Raw genomic sequence first — 517 nt, 5'->3', positions numbered from 1 at the left:
AACATTGCTACTGATAGCTCAAATGACTGAAAGTGTTAATCATTTTGGAAACTATATATGTATACATACACACACACACACACACACACACACACACATCCTTAAAACCATATGTTGAAAGACAAATTCATTAAACTAAAAATTAGACTTTTCCAAGAAGCAAAGCTAGTTCATTATGTAAGTGCTCACTTTATCATGGTTATGATCCTGGTATATAGTCATTAGCCTTTCTTGAACTCTTAGAAGTGGATATGACTGAGACCAAGGACCACCCTTAGAGAACCACTTCTGGAGAGAACTTTGTCTCAAATGTTTAGCATCTTGAGACTGATGGGGGCACCTGTCCCAAACAAGACAATCCAGCACCTATTCAGACTGGCTCCTACGCAGCTGCCTAAGTCATGGCCATCCACCACTGCTTCCCATCCTAAAGAGAGTCCTGCTGTCCTGAAAACACAGCTGAGCTCCCTGCTTTGTTGAGAATACTGACTATACTGACTGCCAGTGAAACCTTTGA

This window comes from Pteropus alecto, unplaced genomic scaffold (assembly GCF_000325575.1).
Source record: "Pteropus alecto unplaced genomic scaffold, ASM32557v1 scaffold270, whole genome shotgun sequence".
NCBI classification, from domain to species: domain Eukaryota; kingdom Metazoa; phylum Chordata; class Mammalia; order Chiroptera; family Pteropodidae; genus Pteropus; species Pteropus alecto.
This window is presented reverse-complemented; position numbering follows the sequence as displayed.